At 34.3% G+C, this 207-nt stretch overlaps 1 protein-coding gene across 1 annotated transcript in view; it reads right to left on the bottom strand.

Moving 5' to 3' along the window:
- LOC119588708 (transformer-2 protein homolog alpha-like) overlaps positions 1–207 on the bottom strand; it is a gene marked incomplete in the record, with an annotated part of 51,250 nt that overhangs the window by 9,037 nt on the left and 42,006 nt on the right.

The raw sequence follows: 207 nt of genomic DNA, 5'->3' as shown, positions 1-207 counted from the left end.
TACATCCATAATGAGCTAGAACTGGTTATCATAAGAAGGATTTTCTTTTCTCCACTTGTGTGAAACACCTTGCAAATTTTGACGACTGAAGATTCCTTTCAGAAGAAGTAGTAGGAAAAATAAGGTAGAAAAAAAGAGTAACAAACAAAATATATACATGTTGCAAACAAGCTGGGGTACAGTGAAGCCCATGTAAAATAGCAATCT

This window comes from Penaeus monodon, chromosome 24 (genome assembly GCF_015228065.2).
Source record: "Penaeus monodon isolate SGIC_2016 chromosome 24, NSTDA_Pmon_1, whole genome shotgun sequence".
In the NCBI taxonomy this organism is placed as follows: Eukaryota; Metazoa; Arthropoda; class Malacostraca; order Decapoda; family Penaeidae; genus Penaeus; species Penaeus monodon.
Note: the sequence above shows the minus strand (reverse complement) of the source record. Positions and strands in the feature narration are given on the sequence as shown.